Here is a 13,852-nt window from a genome sequence, read left to right on the forward strand (position 1 = left end):
CAATAAAAATGTCAACTCGTCCCGCAAAAAAACAAGCCGTCACATGACTCTGTCGGCCGAAATATGGAAAAATTATAGCTCTCAAAATATGGCAATGCAAAAACTAGATTTTGCAAAAAAAAGCGTCTTGGTGTGTGACAGCTGTCAATCATAAAAGCCCGATATAAATCTGGTATCTCTGTAATCGCACCGACCCAAAGAATAAAGTAATCTCATCACTTATACCGCACGAGGAACAGCGTAAAAAATAAAACCAATTCTTCACCTGCTACTGATTTGTTTATTATGTGTCCCAAAGATCGCAGTAAGGCTTTGCTCACATTTATCCTGCGCTCTGCGCTGAGCACTTACACCAGAGTTTCCGTGTAAGTCTCTGAAATATGTGATTCAGACGGAACCCATGACGGAAGATTCCCTGTAATGAGGCAGATATAGGCCACTGTGGATGCCATCTGGCCTGTGATCCCATGGTGTCAGTTTTTTTAGGCGTGCATAAAAGTGCGGTTGGCCACAGTTTTGTGCACTTCTGAAAAAAAGGACACCGCTAAACCGAGGCCAGACGGAGTCCAGAGTAACTCTGCTGCCTCATTACAGTGAATGGATCCCGCAGGGGTTTCATCTGAATTACATCACTTGGAAATTTAGATGGAAACCCTGATGTAAGTGCTCAGCCTCGAGCGCCGGATAAATGTTACATAAAATGTTCCCAATAAAAGCTTCAACTCAGTCCTCAAAAAAAGCTAGTCCCCACTCAGGTCCGTCATCTGTTAAAAATATTCCAAGTTACTGGTAGCAGAAAGGCTCTGGAAAAGCGAAATGGCCCTTGCCCCCCAAAAGAAATTCAGAAAATTTTGTGCTCCCAAATCCAAATGCCTATTCTACAATAATTTGTTCTCCAATTGTCAAATAGTGCTCCGTCCCTCCCAGATCTCGCCGTATGGCAAAGCTCTATGATACAGCCACATTTGGGGTATTGCCACTTTTAGAAGAAATTGTGTGACACATTTCGGCACCATTTTTACCCATTGCCCTGTGTGAAAATGTAAAATCTGAGGCTAAAACATTTTTTGTGGTAAAAATATAATTGTTTTTTTCACTGCCCAATGGTATAAATTTAAAAATTAAAAAATACTCACTACTTCCCTAGATGAATTCCTTCAGAGGTGTAGTTTTAAAAATGGGGTCACTTGTGGGGGTTTTCTGCTGTTTTGGCATGTCAGAGACTCTTCAAATGTGACATGGTGTCTGCAACCTATCCCAGCCAACATAGCACTCCTTTCTCTTCCGAACCCTGCCGTACACCAAAGCAGTGGTTTTCCCCCACATATGGGGTATCGGCGTACTCAGGAGAAAATGCACAACAAATTTCATGGTGCAATTTCTCCTGTTATCCTTATGATAATGCAAAATTAGGGAATGAAAAACATTTTTTTGTGGGAAAAATGTGAATTTTATTTTTACGGCTCAATATTATAAACTTCTGTGAAGCACCTGGGGGTGCAAGGTGCTCACCACACATCTAGATAAGTTCCCTAAGGGGTCTAGTTTCCAAAATGGTGTCACTTGTGGGGGGTTTCCACTGTTTAGGCACATCAGGGGCTCCCCAAATGCAACATGGTGTCCACTAATTATTCAAGCAAATTTTACATTCAAAAAGTCAAATGGCGCTCCTTCCCTTCCAAACCCTGCCGTGCGCCCAAACAGTGGTTTGCCTCCACATATGGGGTATCGGCGTGTTCAGGAGAAATTGCACAACAAATTTCATGGTGCAATTTATCCTATTACCCTTATGATAATGCAAAATTAGGGATGAAAAACGTTTTTGTGGGAAAAATGTGAAAATTTTATTTTTACAGCTCAATATTATAAACTTCTGTGAAGCACCTTGGGGTTCAAGGTGCTCACCACACATCTAGATAACTTCCCTAAGGGGTCTAGTTTCCAAAATGGTGTCACTTGTGGGGGGTTTCCACTGTTTAGGCACATCAGGGGCTCTCCAAACGCAACATGGCGTCTGCTAATTATTCAAACAAATTTTACATTCAAAAAGTCTAATGGCGCTCCTTCCCTTCCGAACCCTGCAGTGCGCCCAAACAGTGGTTTTCCCTCACATATGGGGTATCAGCGCTTTTTTTTGTTGGAAAAATGAGAAATCGCTGGTCAACATTTAACCCTTATAGCTTCCTAACAAAAAAAAATTGAGGGGTGCTGTTTTTAGAATAGTGTCACTTTTGGGTATTTTCAGTCATACAAGCCCCTCAAAGTCACTTCATATGTGAGGTGGTCCCTAAAAAAATGGTTTTGTAAATTTTGTTGGAAAAATTAGAAATTGCTGATCAACTTTTAACACTTCTAACTTTTTTTTTTAAAAAAAAGTTATGTTTCAAAAATGATGCAGATATTAAGTAGACATGTGGGAAATGTTATTTATTAACTATTTTGTGTGACATATCTCTCTGATTTAAGGGCATGAAAATTCAAAGTTTGAAAATCGCAAAATTTTCGCCAAATTTCTGATTTTTTCACAAATAAACGAAAGTGATATCGAAGAAATGTTACCACTATCATGAAGTACAATATGTCACGAAAAAACAATCTCAGAATCAGGGAATCCGTTGAAGCGTTCCAGAGTAATTACTTCATAAAGTGACAGTGGTCAGAATTGAAAAAATTGGCCCGGTCACGAAGGCAAAAACAGGCTCTGGCGCGAAGTGGTTAAAAGGCCAGCAGTTGGCCCTCGCTATTGTTAGAGAGCCATAAGCCGGCTATGCTTTGTTGTTCCCATTATTAACGAGTGGGTCTCCTATACTGGTATTACGTATGCAGTGACTGCAAGGGTTGCCAAAAATTTGGACGTACCCCAATACCCCTTTGAAGAGACATAGAGGAGGGTCTCCGTAAAAAAAATGTTCCCATTATAAAGGAGTGGATCTCCTATAGTGGTAATACCCATGCAGTGACTGCAAGGGCAGCCAAAATTTGGGAAAAAAAACAATAATTTAGACACATAGAGGTGGGCCTCAGTAACGACATGTTCACATTATTAGGAAGTGGGTCTCCCATACTGTTTGCCTATGCAGTGAATGCAACGGCTACCAAAAATTTGGAGGAACTCCAATGCCCCTTGCAAGAAACTTAGATATGGTGGTGATATGGAGGAGGATGAGGAGAAGGAGGAGGACAAGAGCAAATAGACAAAATGAGTAAGCATATACCCATGTCTGGGTGTGAAGACCGAGTTGCACAGGAATAGAGTTAGACCTCCCCCCCCCAAAAAAACGTATTTGAGTTTATTACGCTGCTATCACTTGGTGGTGTTGAGAAGTCTGGCCCAATCCAGCCCTTGTTAATTTTTATAAGAGTCAGCCTGTCAGCATTTTCAGTTGACAGGTGGAAGCGCCTATCAGTTATAATTCCACCGGCGGCACAAAAAAACAGCTCTGACAAAACGCTAGCGGCAGGGCAGGCCAGGAACTCCAAGGTGTAGAGAGCTAGTTCATGCCACGTGTCCAGTTTAGATACCCAATAATTATAAGGCACGGAGGACGTTGGTACGGTTGCAAGGTACTCCCTAACCATCTTCCAAAACGTTTCCCTCCTTGGGAGAGTACCCCACGTCTCAGGGCCTGTGCAATGGGAGGGTCTGAGAAAACTGTCCCAGAACTTTGACCGTGTTCCCCTGCCTCTGCTGGATTGCATTTGTCTCTCACCTGTATTCATTGGTTGTCCACCGAACTGTTACCTCTGCCGCCAGCGTTTTCAGATGGGAATTTTTAAAAAAATTCCAATTCAAGGGCCTCCTCGTACTGCACCATTTTATTAGGCCTGTCCTGCGCTGGAATAAGAGACAGAAAGTTCTCCTTATAGCATGGGTCTAGAAGTGTCACCAACCAGTAATGACTGTCACCCAAAATTTGGACAACGCGAGGGTCACGGGAAAGGCAGCGTAACAAACTCAGCCATGTTTGCCAGACTGCTAACAGGCAAGACTTCCATGTCCTCACCAAGAGGATGACTGACCATGCTCTCCTCCTCCTCCTCCCTGTCCTCAGGCCATCCAGGTTGAACAGACGGTATGACAGTTGTTTGATAGTACAGTCTATAGCGCAGGAAACAAGCTCCTGCTCTTCCTCCTCCTCTTCCTTATGGTCACGCAATTCACGTTGGGATGATATGAGGCTGGGCTGTGTGGAATCACCCTGTATGGTTCCTTGCTCTATCTTATCGTGCTCTACCTGCAATGCATCCTCTTTTATTGTGAGCAGAGAGCGTTTCAGAAGACCGAGAAGTGGGATGGTGACGCCAATTATGACATCATCGCCGATCACCATCTTGGTGGAGTCCTCAAAGTTTTGGAGGATGGTACATATATCTGACATCCATTTCCACTCCTGAGGTTTTATGTGCGGAGTCTGACCTGAATACAGACGGCCTTGTTGATGCTGGTAGTCAACAACTGCCCTCTTCTGCTCACAAATCCTTCCCAACATCTGCAATGTAGAATTCCAAAGCGTGGGGGCATCGCAGATCAGTTGGTGAGCTGTAAGCTGCTGAAGCACAGCAAGGGTGGAGGAAGCTGTAGCTGACTTTCTAAAATGGGCACACAGGCTGTATACTTTGACAAGCAGATCCATCAGATCCAGATAGGTTTTCGAGAAAGCTCTGAACCACAAGGTTAAGCGCATGCGCCAGGCATGGTAAGAGTGTGAGCTCGCCTTGCCTCAGAGCCGCCACCAGGTTCCGGCCACTGTCACACACAACCATGCCTGGCTGTAGGGTCGGCCACAGATCTGCCTGCTCTTTCAGAGCTGTCCACAACTCTTCAGCGTTGTGTGGTTTGTCACCTAAGCATATTAGCTTCAACACAGCCTGTTGCCGCTTGGCTGAGGCAGTGCTGCAGTGCTTTCCAGCTTGCGACTGATGTGGTCATTTCAGAGATGGAGGCTGAAGAAGAGGAGGAGGAAGTGGGAGGGCTGTAGAATGTGGGGGCAACACTGACTGACCCAGGGTCCGCAATCCTCGGCGTCCCAAGGTCAGACTGGGTCCCGGCTTCCACTATATTAACCCAGTGTGCCGTCAGCAAGATACACCATCCCTGCCCACAAGCACTTGTCCACCTGTCCGTGGTTAGGTGGACTTTCCCAGTAACTGTTGTTGAGGGCACGATTAATGTTGTGGGACACGTGCTCGTGTAATGCGGGGATGGCACACCGGGAGAAATAATGGCGGCTGGGGACAGAGTACAGTGGGACGGCCGCCGCCATCAGGTTGCGGAAAGCTTCCGTCTCCACGAGCCTAAAAAGGCAACATTTCGAGCACAAGCATTCGCGAAATGTGTGAATTTAGTAGTGTGGCCTGTGGGCCGTTGGCTGCGTATTTGCGCTTGCGTTCCAAGGACTGAAGTAAGGACAACTGAATGCTGCACTGAGACAAGGACGTGATTGCTTATAGTGCTACTTGAGAGTGTGCAACGACACATGCAGGGCGGGAGGCATCTTGGCACGCGCCATGGACAGGGGATTGGGGTGCACGCACAACAGCGGAAGACGCAGTGGTGTCACCCGCCGACACTGTTGCTGGACCCTGGGGTTTGGCCCACTTAGTCGGGTGCTTTGCTGCCATGTGCCTGATCATGCTGGTGGTGGTCAGGCTGCTAGTTTTGCTACCCCTGTTGATGCTGGCCTGGCTGGTGGTGCAAATGGCCTTTTTGGGGTTATCTGCAGAGTTAAAAAATAACCAGACTCTGGAAGATCTAACAGTTGTGCTGGCAACTTCCGTCGTGTTGGCGTTACGAGGAACACTTTCACGCCTTGTGTCTGCGGCCACCCCACTGCTTCTTCCTGCCTGTTGTGGTGCTACTCCTCCCCCCCCCCTGTGTGCTGCTATCCTCGCTCTGTATGTCCCCCTGCCAGGTTGGGTCAGCTACTATATCTTCCACTTCCGCACCCTGGTCCTCCTCCTGACTTTCTGGAAATTGTGTCTCATCATCATCATCCACCTCTTGCGACAGTAATCGAACTTTCCCACCGTGGCCTTCGTGAAGCCGTGGCTGCTCCAATATTTGGGCATCGCTACACGCTTTCTCCTCTTGACTCGCTTGAAGCTGGCCGGCCGAGAGGCCCGAATTTACAAATGGAAAAGTGAACAGCTCTTCGGAGTGTCCTAGTGTGGGATCAGTTGGCACTCTGCATGGTTGGAGGAAGGAGGATTAGGGTGAGGAATATGCGGTCCAGACTCACAGCTACTGAGACTTGAGTATGTGGAAGACAAGGGTGGTGGTAGTGGTGGTGGTGGCAAAGTGACTGGAAGCATTATCTGTCATCCAACCAACAACCTTTTCACACTGCTCTGGGTTCAATAGTGGTGTACTGCAGTCCCCTAGTAATTGGGACAGGAAGGTTGAGCGACAAGATGTGGGTGTTTGTTGTGGCACAATTTCAGCTTGCCCATGGCCACGTCCTTGGCCTCTGCATTCACCATCATGTCCACTTGCCACGCACCTTGCCCATTTTAAATGGAGAATAATAATTTCCACGTTCACAAGAAATGGCTGATTTTGGAACGCAGGTATATGTGATACATCTGACAGAGAACCACTGTTTTAAATAGCAGGCCTGTAATTTACTAATATTATTCTTCACAAACATCTAGTGTGAATAGCTTGACCGATACACTGCAACGAAATGAAAATGGAAGAATTTGCTGATATTGGAACACTCTTATAAGTGATATGTTTGACAGAGAACCACGGTTTTAAATAGCAGGCCTGTAATTTACTAATATTATTCTACACTGAGACCTAGTGTGAATAGCTTGACCAACACACTGCAATAGAATGGAAAAGGAGGCCAATATTTTCCACATTCAGTTCAAATTTCTAGATTTTTATTGCTGAAATATGGAACACATCTGGCTGTATTCTGCAGTGCAAACAAGCAAATGGAGCAGAAAAATGGTGTACTCTGGATTGCTTTTTAAGCAAATAACCAGGATTAAGATAAAAAAAAAATTTGCCCCGGCACCTGATATCTAGGACTATGTCTACAAATATCTGTAAGAACAGCAGCAGCAGACAGGACGTTCAATGGACCCTCTTGTGCTATATGCACTGCAGTCTGCCACATACACTGCCTGCCTGCTGAACTCCTGCCTAGCACTGATTATATGCAGCTGGATTAGTCCTCAGAAGGACTGTTAGTTCAGATGGATATATATATATATATATATATATATATATATATATATATATATATATATATGTGTTGTTGAATACCTATACTAACTATAAACAAGCAAATCTCTCCATGACTCTGCCTGATTCCGGGGTAGACTGTGACGAGTATAGCAGCGCCAGGTCTTATATAGACCTGATGACGCTATGCAGCCAGCCAATCACTGTAATGCCCACAACCAACATGGCTACGGCATTACAGTGTGTGGCAGGCAATCGCTGCATGATCATTGGCTCTATAAAGAGACCCAAACATGCAGGGAGGGGACCCGAGTTCCCGCCCGAGCATAAATACTCTTGACGAGTCAGAGCTTGTCGAGCACCGTGATGCTCGGGCGAGTACAGAGCAGTGGCGAGCACGTTCGCTCATCACTACTTTTCTCCCTTCTTGAGATTTCTTATGGATTTAAATGTTTCTATGGCACACTATTTAGCAGATCCCCATTCATAGCAAAATGAGGGAACTGGCTGTCAGCTCCCAGCTCCTGAGGAAACCCATTTAACACTGTCACATTTCCTAAAGCACCTTTTAAAGTTAAATCATGGAGTTGGTCAGTTCCAAAGTATCCCATGGATATCTTCAGCTCAGAAACTTTGACTTCAACGGATGCTTCATCTTCATAGTCAATGAGCACACAAAATGGAAACTCGTCGGCCGCAACTCGAGGTTTCTTTAGTTGTGGCCCGGTTGTTGCCGATCCACAAGGTAACATGGCTTTTCCCCACAAGTCCCAAAACAATGTAAAGTCATATCCTATAATTATGGGGTACAACAAGTCCTTGATGACCCCTATTTCATGAGACGTGGTGCCACAATTCATGCTTGCATCAACCCGGGCCAGAGGATAGTTCTTAGCATCCCCTTGGATACACCAGGTGCCCACCACCTTCCCAGGGACCAGAAGATGTGGAAGTTTGGCCCTTGCTAGGGTTAACAAACTCCCTAAGTCCAACAGACCAGTCACTTGTACCCGGTGTACAAATACTGGGCACGCCTGAGGTCCCTCGCCAGGTTGAGGAATTGCGCTGCAGGTAAGGTAGACAAAATAGGATCAACGCCGGCTTATGATGCAGTCCACTGGCTCTGAATTCATGGAACACCAGGTGGCTATATGGCCGAGGGCATGACTCCTCCAACAGGTAATGGCATGGGACTGATCGCTCAGCTGAGAGTCAGCTGGAACGCCCCACCAATGCGGATTTAGTCCCTTTAATTGAGCCATCCCCCCTTTGGGATCCCCAGAAAGGTGACCTTATCCCTGCTTGACCACCCAGGAAACCCTCGACTGCTCGGTACCTCTATACTAGGTCCACAAGGTCATCCTGTGTTTTGGGGATCTCCCTGGGCAACCCAGGACTGAATCGGCTTGGCCAGAGAGTGGATAAACCGATCCATTGCCACTCTGTCGACCATCTGAGCTGGGGAACAAGTCTCTGGTTACAGCCACTTGTCCACTGAGTGCAGGAGGTAAAACATCTGTGGCATGGGAGGTTTCTTTCTGCAATACTCCCAGAGATGCACCCATTGTGCCATGACTTCCAGGGTTACACCAAGACGTGCAAGATCTCAGCCTTAAGTTTGTCATACTCTTTGTCATCCTGCAGGGCCAGATCAAAGTACGCCTTCTGTGGTTCCCTGGTCCGATATGATACCAGAACCTGCACCCACTGCTCCAGAGGCAGTCTCTCATGGTCCGCCATCCTCTAAAACATTGCCAATAATGCCTCAACGTCAATCCCCCAAAGCCATCTTTTGCAATGCCCGACTCTTGGACACGAATGGCCTCTGCCAGGAGACTCATCTGGTGCTGCAGCTGTTGTATTTGTTGCTGCTGTAGTTGCATCAACAGTTTAGTCCTTCTGGGTTTGCTGCTGCTGTATTGTTCGCCTGAACCAGCTGCTTGATTAAAGCCTTCAGACCGCGCTTGCAGTGCTACAGCTACCTTAATCCAGGACATGCAGTTTCCAGACAGCAATCACATGTGTCCTGTAGAAATTCTGCCTGCATGCGCTGCACCAATTGTAAAGAATCAGCATTCTGGCAGGCATTGGTACAAACACAGGGATCCGGTTTCTGCAGTTCAAACAAAGAAGCGGTTTAAGTATCCATAAACTGATCAGGAAAACAAAACAGCTTTTTTCAGGCACAAAGTGAAAACCTAAAGTAAATAGCCTAACCCAAGTGGGTGAACCTGGACTATGTGCCCACATTTTAGAAATGCTCCGGATTTTTCCGGAGCGTTTCTGCATCTCCCTGGCAGAAAAAAAACGCATGCAGATTTTAAATGCGTTTTTCCTGCCAGGGACAAGCGGAAGTGAAGCATTTTTGCATGTGGGTTGTCAAGCGCTTTCCAAGCGATTTTAGCATCACTTGGAAAGTGCTTGACAACTTGGTCACACTATATAAATCCATGCACCTGGCATGGATTTATATAGTGTGACCGTAAAAGAATGGTAAAAAATAAATATTATACTTACCTTCTGATGGCCCCCGGTGTCCTTATCCAAGCCGTCTTGGCGGCAGCTCTAGGTGTACTAAAAGGACCTGCCATGACGTCGCTTAGTCATGTGACGGGTCACGCGACAAAAATGACGTCATGGCAAGTCCTTTTTAGACCATCGTGAGCTGCCGGAAATCCAGGACGGATCGCTATGGAGACCGGGGGCCATCAGAAGGTAAGTATAGTGTAGAGTGCAGGTTCTCCAGCTCTTAGTCCTTAGCAAAGGCTGACACTGGAGGTCTGCATACCTCCATTGACAGACTCCAAAATGAAGCAGGTGAACGGACTTTTATAACCCATTCTAAGACCTGGAACTGGAGGTAAGTGAGCAGCCGATTATATAATCAATTATTTTAATACAAAATTAAATGTACTACATTAAAGGGGTTGTCCACTACTTTCACATTGATGCCCTATCCATAGGGCAAGCGGCACCTCCGCCGATCAGTTGTTATCAGTGCTGGCGGTAGCGGCCGCCGGCCGGAAGAACTTGCCTGCGGTGCTTGGCCGGCGCTTGTTACAGCACATCCGCCCCCCGTTCAATTGAATGGGAGGCGGATGTGCAGTGGCCACTACAGATGGACGGCCAAGCACCGCAGGCAAGGACTTCCGGCCGGCAGTCGGCACCGATAACAGCTGATCAGCGAGGGTGCCGCGTGCGGGACCCCGGCCGATCATACATTGATGCCCTATCCTACAGATAGGGCATCAATGTGAAAGTAGTGGACAACTCCTTTAATAGTTTATTTATAATTTTTTATTTCATCCACTGGGGACTGCCATTTTCATTTGGTGAGGGTGTAAGTGTCTGAGCAGGACACTTACACCCTCACAGCAGTCCCTGGGCATTGGAGAGTGCGGTCGGACACCGACCCTATGTGTTACATGAGAGGCCGCTCCTCCTGCCTCCATCTGTGACCTGGGCAACCATTTTATTTTAGCCCACAGGATTGACATGGGCTTCATTTTCCCCTGTCATTGCACGCACTTTTCAGTGTGTGCAATGACAGTCAGTATTTCCTGGGCGGTGGCATTGAGTGTATGTGCTGGGCGGCGGTGGCAGAGAAGGTGGAGGAGGTCCCGGGCAGCGCTTAGTATGTGCTGGGCGGAGGAGGTGGAGGAGGTCCCGGGCAGAGCTTAGTATGTGCTGGGTGGAGGAGGTCCCGGGCAGCGCTAAGTATGTGCTGGGCAGAGGTGGAGGAGGTCCCGGGCAGCGCTAAATATGTGCTGGGCAGAGGAGGTGGAGGAGGTCCCGGGCAGCGCTTAGTATGTGCTGGGCAGAGGTGGAGGAGGTCCCAGGCAGCGCTAAGTATGTGCTGGGCGGAGGAGGTGGAGGAGGTCCCAGGCAGCGCTAACTATGTGCTGGGTGTGGGAGGTCTCGGGCAGCGCTTAGTATGTGCTGGGCGGAGGAGGTGGAGGAGGTCCTGGGTAGCGCTTAGTATGTGCTGGGCGGAGGAGGTCTCAGACAGTGCTTGGTATATGCTGGGCGGAGGAGGTAAAGGTCCCGGGCAGTGCTTAGTATGTGCTGGGCGGAGGAGGTCCCGGGCAGCGCTTAGTATAAGCTGGGCGGAGGAGGTGGAGAAGGTCCGGGGCAGCGCTTAGTATAAGCTGGGTGGTGGAGGTAGAGGAGGTCCCGGGCAGCATTTAGTATGTGCTGGGTGGAGGAGGTCCCGGGCAGCGCTTAGTATGTGCTGGGCGGAGGGTGTGGAAGAGGTCCCGGGCAGCGCTTAGTATATGCTGGGGGGAGGATATGGAGGAGGTCCCAGGCAGCACTAAGTATGTGTTGGGCGGAGTAGGTAGAGGAGGTCCCGGGCAGCGCTTAGTATGTGCTGGGCGGAGGAGGTCCCGGGCAGCGCTTAGTATGTGCTGGGCGGAGGAGGTGGAGGAGGTCCCGGGCAGCGCTAAGTATGTGCTGGGCAGAGGTGGAGGAGGTCCCGGGCAGCGCTTAGTATGTGCGAGGTGGAGGAGGTCCCGGGCAGCGCTAAGTATGTGCTGGTCAGAGGAGGAGGAGGTCCCGGGCAGCACTAAGTATGTGCTGGGCGGAGGAGGTGGAGTAGGTCCCAGGCAGCGCTAAGTATGTGCTGGCCGTGGGAGGTCTCGGGCAGCGCTTAGTATGTGCTGGGCGGAGGAGGTGGAGGAGGTCCCGGGTAGCGCTTAGTATGTGCTGGGCGGAGGAGGTCCCGGGCAGCGCTTAGTATAAGCTGGGCGGAGGAGGTGGAGAAGGTCCCAGGCAGCGCTTAGTATGTGCTGGGCGGTGGAGGTAGAGGAGGTCCTGGGCAGCGCTTAGTATGTGCTGGGTGGAGGAGGTCCCGGGCAAGACTTATTATGTGCTGGGCGGAGGAGGTGGAGGAGGTCCCGGGCAGCGCTTAGTATGTGCTGGGGGGAGGATATGGAGGAGGTCCCAGGCAGCACTAAGTATGTGCTGGGCGGAGTAGGTAGAGGAGGTCCCGGGCAGCGCTTAGTATGTGCTGGGCGGAGGAGGTCCCAGGCAGCGCTTAGTATGTGCTGGGCGGAGGAGGTCCCGGGCAGTGCTTAGTATGTGCTGGGCGGAGGAGGTCCCGGGCAGCGCTTAGTATGTGCTGGGCGGAGGAGGTCCCAGGCAGCGCTTAGTATGTGCTGGGCAGAGGAGGTTTCGGGCAGCGGAGGTATGTGCTGGGCAGAGGAGGTCCCCGGCAGCGCTTAGTATGTGCTGGGCGGAGGAGGTGGAGAAAGTCCCGGGCAGCGCTTAGTATGTGCTGGGCGGAGGAGGTCCCGGGCAGCACTTAGTATGTGCCGGGCGGAGGAGGTCCCGGGCAGCGCTTAGTATGTGCTTGGCGGAGGAGGTCCCAGACAGCGCTTAGTATGTGCTGGGTGGAGGAGGTCCCGGGCAGCGCTTAGTATGTGCTGGGCAGAGGAGGTGGAGGAGGTCCCGGGCAGCGCTTAGTATGTGCTGGGCAGAGGAGGTGGAGGAGGTCCCAGGCAGCGCTTAGTATGTGCTGGGCGAAGGAGGTGGAGGAGGACCCGGGCAGCGCTTAGTATGTGCTGGGTGGAGGAGGTCCCGGGCAGCGCTTAGTATGTGCTGGGCGGAGGAGGTGGAGGAGGTCCTGGGCAGTGCTTAGTATGTGCTGGCCAGAAGAGGTGGAGGAGGTCCCGGGCGGCGGCGGTCCCAGGCAGCGGTGGCTGAGGTCCGGAGGTGAGTATGTGCAGCATTGGCCAGCGGTGATCTCAGCCTGTCAGTGTTAAACTACAGGCTGATATCATCGCCGAGAGAATCCTATTAAAGAAGGAAATACCAATATTTTTAAGGACAATCATATGCCCTAGAATACCTCAAAAGACAGAAATCCTACAAAAAAGGTATCCAAACAAGGTCTTCATATCGAAATATAATATTTATTAAACAATAAAATAAAAAATACAAACATACACAAACGCAAGGACTTTAAAAATACACATATGTACACTTTAAAAATTGATGCACGAGGGGGGAGGGTATGTCCCAGATGAAATACACTTAATAATTTGTCATACACAAAAGGTCAAATTTGTTATTTAATGCACTAAATCCATATAATTAATCAAAGTACAGTATTCATAGTCTATATACACATAACACCAGTTGGCAATCCCAATCTGTGATTATTTCATCAATTAAAAAAGAATATAATATATATAAAGGATTATTGTAAAAAAATAATAATAAAGCGCAGTGCACTTTATATGAAAGATATTATGGAGAGCCTACAGCACTAGAAATCACTATTCTCCAAATGGTGCAATGAGTTGGTATCTAATCCTCAAATAAGGTTACTATAGAATGTTATGAATAGTCTCTAGCACTAGAGGTCAGGCTTTCTCCATGTGGAGACATAAATTAAAATCACTTGAGGATTACATTTATATTACTTTATGTCTCCACGTGGAGAAAGCCTGACCTCTAGTGCTAGAGACTATTCATAATAGTCACTGCACTTTATGATTTTTTACAATAATCCTTTATATTTATTATATTCTTTTTTAATTGATGAAATAATCACAGTTTGGGATTGCCTACTAGTGTTATGTGTATATAGACTATGAATACTTTAATTATATGGATTTAGTGCATTAAATATCGAATTTGACCTTTTGTGTATGACAA

This window comes from Phyllobates terribilis, unplaced genomic scaffold (assembly GCF_046119375.1).
Source record: "Phyllobates terribilis strain yellow unplaced genomic scaffold, ASM4611937v1 Scaffold_1__5_contigs__length_1240528914, whole genome shotgun sequence".
NCBI classification, from domain to species: domain Eukaryota; kingdom Metazoa; phylum Chordata; class Amphibia; order Anura; family Dendrobatidae; genus Phyllobates; species Phyllobates terribilis.